The sequence below is a fragment of the Notamacropus eugenii genome, chromosome 7, assembly GCF_028372415.1.
Source record: "Notamacropus eugenii isolate mMacEug1 chromosome 7, mMacEug1.pri_v2, whole genome shotgun sequence".
NCBI classification, from domain to species: Eukaryota; Metazoa; Chordata; class Mammalia; order Diprotodontia; family Macropodidae; genus Notamacropus; species Notamacropus eugenii.
This window is the reverse complement of record NC_092878.1, coordinates 113,987,527-114,002,408: the sequence shown is the minus strand read 5'-3', so window position 1 is coordinate 114,002,408 and position 14,882 is coordinate 113,987,527. Positions and strand designations below refer to the sequence as shown.

The 14,882-nt window shown below is 36.9% G+C and overlaps 1 pseudogene; it reads right to left on the bottom strand.

Moving 5' to 3' along the window:
• Positions 1–2,140: 2,140 nt before the first annotated feature.
• LOC140514748 (ribonuclease H1 pseudogene) lies at positions 2,141–10,307 on the bottom strand (annotated as a pseudogene).
• Positions 10,308–14,882: the final 4,575 nt, after the last annotated feature.

Below are 14,882 nucleotides of genomic sequence, written 5' to 3'. Positions count from 1 at the left end.
AGGAATATGAGGAGGGAGATTTACATGTCACTGAGAAGTGAGGTGGTATTGAGTTTCAGAAAGAATGGCTCTGAGCTCCAAATAATAAAAACTGCTCAAAATAAATGAAAAACCCCACTATATTATGTAAAACTTGTATTTTCTTCAATTCCTAGCAAAATATTTAGGACAAAGCAGGGATTCAGTGTTTGTTGAATAATTAAATGAAGAGATGAGTCTTTTTTTTCTCCTTCCTCATTATAAAAGGTACCAACTCTCCCCAGAGTGTGACTGTGGTCTGTACATAACTTTTAGGATAGAACTTTTTTTTTCTTTTTTCTTTCCCCCCTGAACTCAAGTTCTAGAGTGCTTACCTACAGGTTTCCATTTCTAGGAAAGGAGAATTGATTAGTGGAAAGCTGGCTGACTCTGTGGTCCAAAGAGACAAGTTCAAATCTTCCTACTATATTTATTCCCTTACTTTTGGGACCTTAGACAAAAAAATCACTTTATTTACCTGGATATAATGAGGATACATTTTAGTGCCTGTAAGATAGTAGTAGTAAGTTTGTCAATTTAGTATAACTCATAATCCAATCTAATCCAATAAACATTTATTAAGTACCTACTATACACCAGGCATTATGCTAAGCATTAGAGATACAATTAATACAAAGATAGTCCCTGACCTCAAGGAGCTTACAATCAAACTTTGGGGGGGAAAGGGAGAGATGGCAACAAAAAGAAAGCAAGAATGGGTGCGGGAATACCAGGAGGTACTTGTTTCAAGAAACTGGTAGAGTAGCAGATGTGGAGCGGAATGAGAATAAGTATTGTTACCTTAATAATTTTTGTCAACCTCACATCACATGATGGGTTCCCTTTTTTTTCAAGTTTAAAATGTTGATGCTTTCTTTCACTTTTTAAGACAAGAAAAGGATATACTATGAGTCGTGTGTCATTATAAAGATCTTAATGGGTCTCTATGCATTTGTTATATTTCTAATAACTGAAATGTAGCTATACACCAAATTATATGGTGTACCACATATTCCTTGATAATCTGTGCAGCCACATGAATGGTCAAAGAAAGTTTTATTTGTGCAAATTTGTTTCTTAGGACCTGCACAATAACAGATATCTTCCACAAGAATCTACAATGCCTATACAATGCCACAGAAGCAATTTTAGGCTGATGAAAATAATTCCACTAATCTGTGATCTGATTTGTCCTACCAAGCTGGAAAGGCCTTGCATTTAGTCATGTACATGTGTCATCCACAGACAAGTCAAGCAAAGTTCGTAGAAGCTTAACATCAAGAGGCTGGACCCCTGAAAATGAATATTTCTGTCAAAACAAAACCAAACCCTAATAAAGAATCCAAGGCAGGCAGAGTTCACCATCCTATTTGGAAGGAGTGTCCACACCGGTAAAATTATGGATCATTTGAAGTCTAGTATCATGTTCAATTCTATTCTAGCTGCAAAGCAACCTTTTAAAAAACTGAAAGAAACCTAGGAAGTTAGTTTAACTTTTAAAAATATTACTCCTAATACTACTTCCCTCCATGGAGACAGTATTTTAGTATTCTAGTGGCCAGAGAGTACTTTTACTTTTCTCATCTGGGTTCAATCAGAACACAATTATTACTCTTATTATCATTTTTATTTTACCTACCACTTTATGAGTTTCTAAATAAAACACTCCTCAATTTAAGAATCAAACTTCAGTGCAAAAAAAAAGAATGTTGGGCAATAGTTGTATTTACTTTACACTGAAATCCCAAACAATTTCCACAGATAAATAGATATATTGGTCAAGACGAAGTGAAGGGTAGTTTAATATACTGAACCACAGTACTTCAACAGAAAGCTGCACTGGATCCAAATGGCTTAGGAGGAGAAAGTGAGGCTGGTGATGTTGCACAGCCTCCCTTCCCTCACTCAAAACAAAGTAAAGCACAAGTCACGTCATCTTTTATTCTGATGTCATGGTTTTCTTTGAAAACAAAGGACAAACTCAACATGGTCTTCCTGATCAAACAAGAATGTTCTTTAGTTCACCTTGAGAACCATAGTTCACGTTTTGTAGGCAAATTTTCACACAAATAATGATTGAAGAGCATTTGGTTTGCTCTTTAATTAGTTTATAAAAATTATGCTATGTTGATTCTTGAGGTTTTTTAGTTCCTTCTCTTGGTAATCTATCAGCTTCTTCATTGCCTGAAAACACTGAATGACCAGGAACATGCACCCATTTAAGGTCTATGCCTTGAATAAGGGTATCGAGGGTATCAAGATGACATCTTTCCCTGTGTTTGTTTCCATCCATTTTTCTTCCAGTCTTTAACCCAACTTGTCGTCTCATTTAGAGTAAACACAGTATCTGTGTAGAGAGTGAGCTCAGTGATGTTTTGATTTTTGGCTGGTTCAACTGTTTTACAGGCAGCATGTATTTCTGCTCTTTGGTTCATCCGTCTTCCAGAAAGTCTATCATCCACATTTAGGGGATGACCTGGCCCCCAGTAAACACCAATGCTTGCTGGAGCTTTCCTTCTCCCATTGCTGGAGCAGCAGCCCTCTGTGCAAACCACACACAGCATCATCTCCCATATAAAAAAAACATGTTTCTTTGCTAAGTGAAGGTATTGAGTCTGTATTTTGTTTTATAAGCTTTGTGCAAGGCTCTTCCTCTTCATGTGATGACTGACAGGGTCTTTTGTCTGACTTCACTTTGGGGTCTTGTGTGTCACTCTTCTTTTTTTTCTCTTTTGAGTGATCAGGGCTTGCAGTATTTGGGATAAAGGCCCAAGCCTTATCCTCATGAGCAAACCTTTTGAGCCTGACATCAGGAAATTGGTTCACCTGTGCTTGACTTTCACTCCAAGTGGGGAACACACCAATCTTGAGGCTCCTTTTCATGGCATAGAACATGACAGTGCTCAGGAAGAAGGCACCCGCAACAACTCTGGGGATGACGGCCCGGAGCTTCCACACAGTCCCCTCAGGAGCATAGTGGCCATGGGGAGGATGCTCCTTGCTCTAGGGGCAGGAGAGGTGGCCACCTGGGCATTCTTCATGCAGAGACTTGGGATTCCTTTGGTTTTGAGCCTTCATTTTGTGATTGGACTAGAGTAAGCTTTTTGTGTAATAATAAGAAAAGTATGTACGTAGTATGATGAAGTAAACAACGTATATACATTCTTAAACAGCTAATAAATATATTTGAACCCTCTGATGTCAGCCTACAAATTAATTTTAAAGAGTATATAAACATTATTTTTTTAGCAATTTTGATGTAACCTTCCAGTCAAATTGTGTGGCAAATAATCTAGTAACACTAAAAAGCTAAAAAGTGTAAAAGATCCATCTCAGGATTAGCTCCTGCTTTCCCCACACTTAAGTCCCAAGAGATTCACATTATCTTTAGGGCAATGTGGAGTTTGATGCCAGCCTCTGAAGGATGCCTTCTGAAGAAAAGAAAATCTTGTCAAGTCAGGAGAAAAAGTAGACACTTTGAACCTCAAAAATATCAGGTTGTTGGTTGGTTTTTAGAGGGTATCATTTGCACTCTTTAATGAATAGATTTTGATTTCATGCAGTAGGAAGTATAATTCTAATTAATATTTTCATTTACTAGTTAATATAAATAACTGTAAGTTGACTATAAACGGACCTTAGTTTCCTCATCTGTAAAATGGGAAGGTTGATAAAGCTGGCCTCAGATATCTTCTTACTGTAGATCTATGGTCCTAGAAAATTATTTTATTCCATGCTTCAGAATTCATCAAAATCTGCCTGTTGGATACGTGAGGTCTCCGACTTGAGCTTTTACTTTTGACCTCAATTATTGATTTTAAGCCCAGATAAGGAAACCTGACATATTAGATAGAGTGGAAATCAGACCTGAGTTCATACGCTTCTGACATATGTTGGCTATGTGACTGAGAAAATCATTGAAACTCTCTGCATTTTAGCTAACTCTTTAAGAATATCTGTCTGTGTCCATCCTTCATTCTCGAAAAGTCCTTTTAGAAGGGAAAGAAAGAAGGAAATAAGCATTTATTAATTGCCTACTATGTGACAGGCACTGTGCTAAGAGCTTTAAAAATATGTCTCATAGAATTCTTACAGCAACCTTGTGTGGTGGATTCTATTATTATCATCATTTTACATTTTACAGTTGGGGAAACAGGCAGACAGAAGCTAGTGATTTGGCCAGTCACACAGCTAGGTCAAATTTGATCTCATGTCTTCCTACCTGCAGGCACAGTCATTGTGCCACATAACTATTTCTAGTGAAGGTAATTACATTCATTGGTAAAGAGAATTTTATCATTTCAGAGTTCTCTATACCAATGAAATCACAGGTCTGTTCATTATATCTTTAAGCCAAGTTATTTGGATTTTAGTCTTTGGGCAATGGATTTAAAGAAATACTCTATGGGTTTTTCATCAGTGCTGTGGCTTTCTGCACCTCTCTGCCACGCCTCAAAATAAAAAAAAAAAAAAACTAATGGGAGAAAGCATGACACCCATATCAGAAGTGTGTTAAACTGGAAGATTTTTTAAAAAAAATTTTAAATTTATTTATTTTTAGTTTTCAATATTCATTTTCAAAAAATTTTGAGTTCCAAATTTTCTCCCCTTCTCTCCTCTACCCCCACTCCATTATGCCTTGCATTTTGATTATCCCTTCCCTCAATATGCCTTCCCTTCAATCACACCTCTCCTTTCCTTTATCCCCCTCTTCTCTCTTTTCCTGTAGGGCAAGATAGTTTCTATATTCCATTACCTGTATTTCTTATTTGCCAGTTGTATGCAAAAACAATTCTCAACATGCATTGCTAATACTTTGAATTCCTACTTCTCTTCCTTCCTCCCTCCCCACCCATCCCCACTGAGAAGGAAAGCTATTCAATATAGGCTGTATATGTATAGTCTTGCAAAATACTTCCATAATAATCATGTTGTGTAAGATTAACTATATTTCCCTCCATCCTGTCCCATTGCCCATTTATTCTGTTCTCTCTTTTGGCCTTGTCCCTCCCTAAAAGTGTTTACTTCTAATTACTCCTCTCTCCCATTTGCCCTCCCTTCTATCATCCCCCTCACCCCACTTGTCCCCTTCTCCTCTACCCTTCTGTAGTGCAAGACATACTTTCATACCAAGCTGAGTGAACATGTCATTCCTTCCTTTAACCGAATATGAAGAGAGTAAGCTTCCCTTTTTCCCTCACCTTCTCCCTTTTCTTCTCCACAGAAGAAACTTTTCTTGCCTCCTTTATGAGTGAAAATTTGCCTCATTTCATTTATCCCTTTCTTCTCCCAATATATTCCTCTCTCACTCCTCAATTTTATTTTTTTAGGTATCATTCCTTTTTATTCAACTCACCCTGTGCTGTGTGTGTGTGTATGTGTGTGTGTGTGTGTGTGGATGTGTGGATGTGTGGGTGGGTGGGTGGGTATAATTCCTCCAGCTACCCAAATGTTGAGAAAGTCTCAAGAGTTACAAATATCTTTTTATGTAGGAATGTAAACAGTTCAACTTTAGAAAGTCCTTAATGATTTCTCTTTCCTGTTTACCTTTTCATACTTCTCTTGATTCTTGTGTTTGAAAGTCCAATTTTCTATTCAGTTCTGGTCTGTTCATCAAGAATGATTGATAGTCCTCTATTTCATTAAATAACCAATTTTTTCCCTGAAGTATTATACTCAGTTTTGCTGGGTAGGTAATTCTTGGTTTTAATCCTAGTTTTTTGACTTCTGGAATATCCTATTTCAAACCCTTTGATTCCTTAATGTAGAAGCTTCCAGATCCTGAGTTATCCTGATTGTGTTTCCACAGTACTCCAGTTATTTCTTTCTAGCTGCTTGCACTAATTTCTCCTTGACCTCGGAACTCTGGAATTTGGCTACAATATAGGAGTTTCTCTTTTCAGGTCTCTTTCAGGAGGTGATCTGCGGATTCTATCAATATTGATTTTGCCCTCTGGTTCTAAAATATCAGGGCAGTTTTCCTTAATAATTTCATGAAAAATGGTGTCGAGGCTCTTTTATTGATCATGGCTTTCAGGTAGTCTCATAATTTTTAAATTACCTCTCCTGGATTTGTTTTCCAAATGAGATATTTCACGTTATTTTCTATTTTTTCATTCTTTTGGTTTTATTTTACAATTTCTTGGTTTTTCGTAAAGTCATTAGCTTCCATCTGCTCCATCCTCATTTTTAAAGAATTATTTTCTTTGGTGAGCTTTTGAAATTCCTTTTCCATTTGGCTAATTCTGATTTTTAAAGCATTCTTCTCATTGGTTTTTTGGACCTCTTTTTGCCAATTGAGTTAACCTATTCTTAAAAGTGTTATTTTCTTCAGCATTTCCTTGATTCTCCTTTACCAAGATATTGGCTCACTTTCGTGATTTTCTTGCACCACTCTCATTTCTCTTCCCAATTTTTCCTCCACCTCTCTTACATGATTTTCAAAATCCTTTTAGAGCTCTTCCATGGCCTGAGACCATTGCATGTCTATTTTGGAGGCTTTGGATATGAAAGCCTTGACTTCCTCTGATGTTATGCTTTGTTCTTCCTCATCCAAAAGGATAGGAGAAAATATCTGTTCACCAAGAAAGTAACCTTCTATAGTCTTATTTTTTTCTCCCTTTTTTGGGCATTTTCCCAGCCACTTACTTAACTTTTGAGTCCTTTGTCAAGAGGATGGTATATTATGGGGACCTGTAAGTTCTCAGTTCCTCCAAGGTCACACAATCAAGGGAGAGGAGTTACTCCTCTCCTTGCCTGCACTTTGGTCTGGGAGCAACCAAAAACTTCTCTGCCCAGAATCTGCAATTGGAATTCCCTCACCACAACTGCCTCTAGCTCCACTGCCAGTGTTCCTCCTCACCCCTCAGTGGAACTCAGGGCTGAGAATCCAATCAGTGGCTCAATTCCCCCAGGGGCTCTAGGTGGATAGCTTCAAAAATGGCAGCTGCAACTGCAGTGCCTGCTGCCTGGAGGTCCAGACCAGGCTCCCCTCTCCTTGGTGAAGGGGCCCTCCCACTGACCTTTGAAGCTGTCTGTAGTGTTTGCAGGTTGAGCAGTCTGGGAACTGCTGGGGAGGAAGAGGAGCCCTGAGGCTTGTTCCACATGCTGCATGCTGGGCTGAGCATCTGCCTGGAAGTTTTTAATAATAAAAGGAAGACAGAACAAATATTAGAAAAGAGCACACCAAGTGTAATACAAATTACATTGAATAATAAAAACTCTCACCTGTAGTTTCAAGAATTTGTAGCACACTTAGTACCCACACTCCAGTAAAACTGTCTTGGCAGACAGGCTAAACCAGTTTGAGAGTAACAGAGGCTTTCAACCTGTTGGTGAGTTAAGGGATGCCTACCCCATGTATGTGAAGACTACCCCTGGCAGAACAGGCAGACGAGAGCAATTTGTTTTTAATAGCCAAGAGGGAAGCCAAAGCAGGCATTGCAGAGGGCTTAGAGCTTGGTCAGACATCAAATATGCCAAGGTCATTTACTGCAGTCTGGGCCATCACAAGTCATTCTTACTTTTCTGTTGTTGTTGCTTTTTTTAGATACTTAATGATATCCACAAAGCAGTTTACTATTGGTGTTATTTTTGATGTGAATCATAGAGCCAATGAACCTGTCCTGGTGGTTAGAAAATCCAGAGAATAAAGAGAAAGATGTGTATATGGGATTCTATTATTTAAGGATAGAACCTTAGACTGTTTCTATTTCTTGTTACAGTCAAATAAACAGACATAGGGAAGCAAAATGAATGTCTCAGCTTCCTAGGGCATTTGTTATATTCATCTTGCCATATTATATATAGCAGGGCTTCAGGTTATGCTTCCTCAAAATAACCTTCTATTCACACACTGAAGGAAACCCGTCCTCCCCGACCTAAGCAGTTCAATAAAAATATTCACTTGGAATCAGATAAAACAAAGAGAATGAAAAATGTTACATTTAAAAATTCTAATATTCTGTATTTTAATTTTATTTTTCAAGATTTTTAATATCTCACTTTTTCTTAATAATTATATAGTATACTCACCATATAGATTCCCATTATTATCTTTTGAATGTATATCCTGGCACATTCTTCCATGAAGTCACATTAATTTCTTGTTTTAAAGATTTTAACTTTATTCTCATATTGGAGGAAAAAATAAGTTGTTCCAACTAACAAAAGTAGGTGGGAGTTTGAGAAGATCATGAGGAAAAACTAGGGATTATTAGGAGAACTGAAGTCAGAGGTATTGTCTGTGGTATCCCTACAAACTTGATAGTTATAGAACAGCAATAATTCAATTAATTAAAACTTTATTAATCACTTCTTATATATAAAGCTTTGGGATAAGAATACCAGGAACAAATTAAATTCTATACTATTGAATCATGCATAATTGCATTAATATGATTTAATTTGTGGAAGAAAGAAACACTAGCAACTTGAAGTTTTCAGGAAGGCTCCACTAAGACTGGTGCTTTTATGCTAAACCCTGAAAATTTCTGAAAGGCTAAAGGACTTTGCTTGAAGACTAAGGGATGACTTGCATAAATACCCAGAGGCATAGGGGAATAGCTAGTTCAGAGAACAGCTAATTGTCCAGTACATTAATAGGAGTAATTTGGACAAACAAAACAAAACTGGAATGAGAACTTGTAGACAGATTGTTTGTGGGTCAGTTGTGTCTAGCTCTCCATGACCCCATGGACCATATTGTTCATGGGGCTTTGTTGGCAAAGATGATTAAGTGGATTAAGGCAAATAGAGGTTAAGTGACTTGTCCAGGGTCACAGAGCTAATAAATATCAGAAGCTAGATTTGAGTTCAGGTATTCCTGGCTCCAGACTCAGTACTATGAGCCACCTAGCTGTCTCCACAGATTATTGACAGATTGTGGAAAGTTGTTAATGCCAGGATGAGCATTCTTCTAAAGCGGACAGGGAGCTAATGACATTTTCAAACAAGGGAATGAAATAGTTAGACCTGCACTTTAGGATGATTATTTGGCATCAGGGTGGTGGATGGAATGGGAAGAAGTTAGACTAGAAACAGGATAACTAGTAAGAAGGTTATTACAATTCTTCAGATAAGATGATTCAGACCTAAATGAGAGTTGGTGGCTGTCTAAGTGGAGAGCAGTGGATAGATACAAGAGATGTAGAGATGGAATCAATAAAGATAGGCAGTTCATTGGTGTGGAGAAGGAAGTGAGGGAGAGAAATAAGCGAGGGGTGACTGAGATTTCAAACATGGGAAATTGTGATTTCTCAACAGAAATGGAGAAGTTTAGTGTTGTATTTTTAACAAAGGATCATAGAAATAGAACTGAAAGGGACCTTATTAGAAGCTAGCTCCCTCATTTTGTGGAAGAATCTGAAGTATAGAGTAATGAATTGCTCTTATATCAAGTAGCATAAGTGGGATTTGAACTCAGATCCTTTGACCACAAATTTCTACCATTTGTGTCCTTTCCATTGTACCATGCTGCCTATAATGTTGAGGTTGAGATACTGAGGGACATTCTTGTTAAGATGTCCATCGGGCAGTTAATGATGACCAGACTAGAATTTAGAAGAGAGAGAAAATCTTGATAATACACAATCCTATATACCAAATAATATATTATTAAAATTAATCTTCTGGGAATTCCCCCTCCACCACTCCCTAGTTGCTAGTATTCTCTTCCCAAATCAGCTCATACTTAATTGTTTATACTTTTGAGGGCAAGGATAATTTTGGTTCTTTTTTTTTCTCTTTTCCTTTCAAGTGCTTTATTCTGCTACAGAACTGTCAAAATGAAGATGTAAAGCTTTGTGGTTAGTTTAAATTATACACTCTCTGTAGATACTATAGCCAATTCAGAAGTTACACATACAGCAATAAATGTCCATCAGTTCCTCTGGATTGCTTAGAAAATCCAGCTAGATCTCTGAAAACAAATCAGGCAAAACTGGAAAGTATTTCCTCTTGTGCAACTTTTCTTTCCTTTTTCTTCTTTTTTAAAGCAATGTTTACTGGTAGGCATACTGTACTCCAGGTCCATGATGGCTACTTTCCTCATCAGAGCTGTCATTATAAGTTTCCCTCCTCTGATCACCTTCAGAACCTCAAGCACTATCAAACTCCTGAAGATCTACCTGTTCTGTATCACCAATCACACTAGGAACTTCAGGTCTAGCTGGAAGAAGGTCTTCAAGTCTAGAAAGTTTCTCTGGGCTAATACATTTGTTTTCAGGAAACTGTACATCAAACTTTATGCGAAGATCACTGTTTTCAAAGGGATTATGATACTGTGACATTCCTCAAACTACACGGACACAGCCACGGACAAACTACACAGTTCAATTACTTTGTCAGGTGGATATTTCACCATAATTTGACAGGCATCTAGGTGCTTAAATGTGAACTGAAATCCACATAGTGCTTCAACAAGTTCTATCTTGTGTATCATATGTAAATCATTTCCATCTCTCTGGAACACCTCATGCTTCTTCTCTTTTAGCAAAAGAACAATGTCTCCTGGTTCCACTTCTAGGGCCTGGTCTGCTTCTCCAGTAAATGTAATTCTTTGTCCATGTTTCAAGAATCTTCACTTCTTTTATCACCTTCTTTCCTTCACATTTTTTACAATGATCTTTCTCATTAATTACTTCTCCTTCTCCATCACAATTGGAACACAGACTTCATCTGCCGTACCATCCCAGGAGCCAGCTGTCTTATCATTATTCATACACCTCGACCCCAACATGCACTACATTTCTGAACAGCTCTTGTCTTGCCACCTTGGCCACTGCATGTGCCAGAAAACATTTTTGCTAAGTTGTAGTTTGGTAGTCTTGCCACTATAAAGATCTTCTAAAGACACCTTGAGTGGACACATCATGTCCTCGTCTCTTCTTCCACCATTTCAACTTCTATTTTGATTACCCATAAAACTGAACAATCCTCCACCAGAAATGTGAGAAAAAATATCAAGCATGTCACTACTTCCACCATTACCTTCTCGAAGGCCTTTCTCTCCATATCAATCATATAACTCCTGTTTCTCAGGGTTTGATAAAACTTCATATGAAAACTTATTTAGTTGAATTTGTCCCCTGTGTTTGAATCTTATAAGGATGGTATTCCTTGGCCAACTTTCTATAAGCCTTCTTCAACTCATTCTTGCTGACGCCTGGAGGGACCCTGAGGATGTCACAGAACTTCCTATGGGCCATGTTCATCATCACGGGGCAGAAGGTGGGAGAAAACAGAAAGTGGCAGCAAACTCTGGCCCTCAAGAAGCAGTAGTGGTAACATCTGAGGAGAAGAAGAAGTGAGAGGAGGAGGAGGAGGAGGAGGTGGAAAGAAGCTATTTTGTTTCTTTTTACTTGTTTTTGTCTTGTTATGCTCTCATCACCTTTTCCCCCCACCAATGCCTTGAATATAGTGGTTTATATCTGTTGAATTTAACCAGGCAAAAGAAGTTTTGTGGAATCCAAAGGAATGCATATAGAAAAAAAAATAGTTTCCAAACCTGCAGTCCTCTATAACTGCAACTGCTATTAATTTTTCTTTTTCCTTGTCCATTTGATTTCAGTATTCACAGAGGATAAAATCATAGAGAAAGAACTGAAAGTTTCCATAGTGGCATTCTAGGAGAACTTTCTTATTTTACATATGAGGAAATTGCAGTGTATACGCTCATAGCTTATAGGGACACATTAAAATAAGTTGATTTGCACCAAAGCCATGGTTTATGATGCATTCATTTTGTATCTTTGGAATTTAAAGTCATTTAGATGATTTTTCTCCCAACCAGAGTACATTTATTTGTTTTTTCAAAATTTTAAAAATTCTATTCATACTAGTGCCAATGAAGTCTAATGACAAAGGGTTGAGACATGTCTAAATTGTAAGGAAATGAAGGCAACAGAGGGGAGAAACACTTTTTTCTAGGAATTTTTGTAATGAAAGGAAGGAGAAGTACTGACTGTACCCGGGCTGTGATACTCCATCTCCTTGCCCTCTCTATTATCATGGATCATCCACTATGCCTGGAATCCACTCCTTCATAACCCATATTTTAAAATACCTTGAGGATTTTTGTTTTTTAAGATACTTCCCATACACAACCCTGTAAGTTAGATATTATAAGCATTATTGGCTCCATTTATATATGAGGAAAGCTGTGATTTGTCCAAGAACACACCAATAAATGTTGGAGCTAAACTGGATTTAAATCTCACTGTATCATTTCCCTGTGTTGTAAGGTATATGTCTCCATAATAAAGTAAATATTCAAATCATTAACAGTTTATTTTTTAACTCGATAAAATTATTAACAATTGAATTGATTTCAGACTTGAAAAATAACATTTTTGCGAAGGAAGTCAAATCAAATTTGTTGAACCTAGCAGAATCAAAATTTGAAAATGAGAAAGTATAGAGTCTCTCTTTGGGTCTGTTGGCACCCTATTTGCTTGTTTATTTACTTATTTATTTTTAAATTAGAAATTATTTCTTAAACTAAAAATCTAGATACAAAATAATCTAGGAGATTAGAATTTTAAACAGCTCTTCTGTAGTAGCAATAGTAAAGTGCAGGATGCATAATTGGAAAACCAGTTTCCTTCATCTGTTGACTTGAGTTTTGGGATGCCCTGGGAAGGATTATGGTTCTAAGGACATTGGACAGCGGAGTAGTTTGTGATAGAGATTCAGGGCCATCGTTATGTTTTGTCAATCCTTCCCTCTCCAGCACTGTTACACAGGTGAACCAAAGGAGGTCAAAGGAGGTAAACCACATGGCCTTGGTGGTGAGATTATACAGATAAAATACCCAAAGTTTAGGAGAGGAACGAGGAGAAGGAGGACTAAAAGTCTAGTTCATCTTTTTTTTTTCTTTTTGACCTAAACTTCAGGTATTCAAATCAACCAACGGACATTTCATTTGTGTCAGACACTAACTGTATCAAAGTACTTGATACAAAGAAATCCATAAGCCCCTGTTTTCACGGTGCTTACAGTTTGATAGGAGAGCTTTGTCAAAAAAGAGAAGTCAAAAATGGTGTTAAAGCTTTCCTAGATGATTGGAGGAGGCAGGGAGGAAACAGTAAGGAAGATAGCAACTGACTGATCGGTTGTGTGTGTGTGTGTGTGTGTGTATAAATACACATACATCTACATATATACTTATCATAGTTTATAATTGTTTGGATATTTTCTCCCCTATTAGATTAAACTCTGAGAAAAGTGACCGTGTTTTGCCTTTCTATCTCCAATGTTTAAAATAGTGCCTGGTACATAGTAGGCACTTCATAAATGCTAACTGACTATTCCAACAATTTAATTTTACTTTTAAGAAAACTACGGCCAAGAAAGATAAAATGACTTTCCCAAAATTAAAAAGGCAATAAATGACAAAGCTGGAATGTGAACCAGGTAGTCTGACTCAAAATTCATCAGTTTTTCCCCCACCACAAACCTTGTTCTCAATTACATAACTGATTCAGAGATGTGGAAAATTCAAGATACTGTTTTATTTGTTGATTTAAAAAACAAACAAACAAACAAGCAAATGTTTGACATAATGGAGCAATGAGTAGCAGGAAAGTGTCCTTTCTCAGATGATGTGTCTCATGGATAAAATAAGGTCATATCAATTTTCTTGTTATTTTCATTAGTAGAAAATGTACTATTCATCAATTTATTGATTATTCTATCAATTGAGGCATAAAGCAGATACTCATCAAAAATGTGTGACGTTGTTATAAAGGATGTGCTGTGTAGAGTCTAAAGAGAAAAAAAAGGAATTTTCAATTCTTGATGTTCCTTAGATTCTCTGAGATCACATTTGGAAAATCGTTCATTACTTCCATTGAATCCATGCTGATCCCAACTGGCTATGCACATTTTTATCTATTTATTTTCCCATCAATGTTTTCCTCATGATACTTTAAAGTTATGAAATAATAAACATCAAAATCTCAGAAGATTAAAAATCACAGGTGACTCAAAAGGTGATGGAAAAACATCTGGGCATCATAAAGAGGTTATTTCCTAATTCCAAGGTTACTTGGAAATAAAAAGTAGAATAAAGTACATTGACAAGTACCCAAATGACCAAAAAAGGGGATGGATGAGACCAGGAGACAGATTGGGAAAAAAAATGAGCAGCTTAAGTCTTTCAGTGATATTAGCAAAATGTTGAAACAGCCATAGGGAGATACCCAGATCATCTATGGAGAATCTGTGGAAAGAAATAGAAAACAATTACACAGGATTAGGAGGCATGCACAGCGTGCAACCTGTACCAGTGGAGGGAATATCCATATAAATGAACTACTGAATTATATTGCAAGTTTCATTTCTTCTGGTTCATTTTCTCTTTCTTGCTCTCAGATATTTCTGTTCTACCCCCTTTCTATTTGTCTTTTGAAGCCTTTGTCGGGGGGGGGGGGGATTTTTTTAAAGAATTACTTATTTTCTGAGTTTCAGAGTTCTGCTTAATATCCAATAGCAATAAGTTTTTGTAATTTGGAGTCAACTTCCCATAACAAAACAAGCATGACAAAATGTGACTTTAGCTTCTCATATATTCTTGATGAGTAGAAAGCAAATGTAGTTAAAGGAAGCATATTATGGGTGAGAGAGGAGACTAGAATATATTAAATGTATGGCTAAGTTTTATTCCTTTGCCTTAGTGTTGTAGAAAGATATTGTCTCAGTCTTTCTATTCACATCATCAAGTCATACCTTAGAAAGGAATAACGGAGTACATGAAGGTCTGAGTAACATTTCTAATGATATAAAATAGGTTAGTTTGAGTTCTTTTTTAAGTATCTTTTGAAGATTAATTTTTGGAATTGCTTAAAGAGTATTTCTGAGTTCTA